The sequence below is a fragment of the Panthera uncia genome (genome assembly GCF_023721935.1).
Source record: "Panthera uncia isolate 11264 chromosome D3 unlocalized genomic scaffold, Puncia_PCG_1.0 HiC_scaffold_8, whole genome shotgun sequence".
Taxonomy (NCBI): domain Eukaryota; kingdom Metazoa; phylum Chordata; class Mammalia; order Carnivora; family Felidae; genus Panthera; species Panthera uncia.
The window spans coordinates 51,176,445-51,177,199 of NW_026057586.1; positions in this window are offsets into that span (position 1 = coordinate 51,176,445).

Here is a 755-nt window from a genome sequence, read left to right on the forward strand (position 1 = left end):
TTTCTTTCTTTCTTTCTTTCTTTCTTTCTTTCTTTCTTTCTTTCTTTTTTTGACAGAGAGAGAGAGAGAGAGAGAGAGAGCGAGCACGCACATGTACGAGCAAGAGGGGAATGGTCAGAGGGATAGGGCAAGAATCTTAAGCAGGCTCCATGCCCAGTTCAGAGCCTGACATGAGGCTTGATCTGAAGACCATGAGATCATGACCTGCACCAAAATCAGGAGTTAGATGCTCAACTGACTGAGCCACCCAGGTGCTCCTTGAATATGCAATTTCTAAGTCTTATGGCAACTTTACAGGTGTGGAAATGAAGGTCAGAGATTTTAAGAAAATTCCCAAGTTCATGAGAATAACAAATGGTTTAATTATAGTTTAAATTCAGACTCTTTTCTCTTCTAAATACAGCTTCCTGGTAGATAAAAAATCATACCAACTAAAACAAACTGTGATCTTGTTTTCTTTTTAAAATTCCACAAGTAGTATTATTGTGGTAAGAGAATAGCAGGCTGAGGGTATGACCCAGAAGATGCAAAGCCATGACTTAATTGTAAAACAAAGTAAATTTGAATATTTTAGGTGGAGGAACACTCAGAAAAGACCAGATAGGAGTAATAAGACTATTTTATGGATGTACTTTGGACTTCCTTTGTTAACAGAGAGAATTCCAGAAAAACAGAGGGTTTTTCCTAAAGTGTAAAGACCCTAAAATCCTACTGAATTCAGGCACTGAACTGCTATTACAAACTTCTGGATTTTC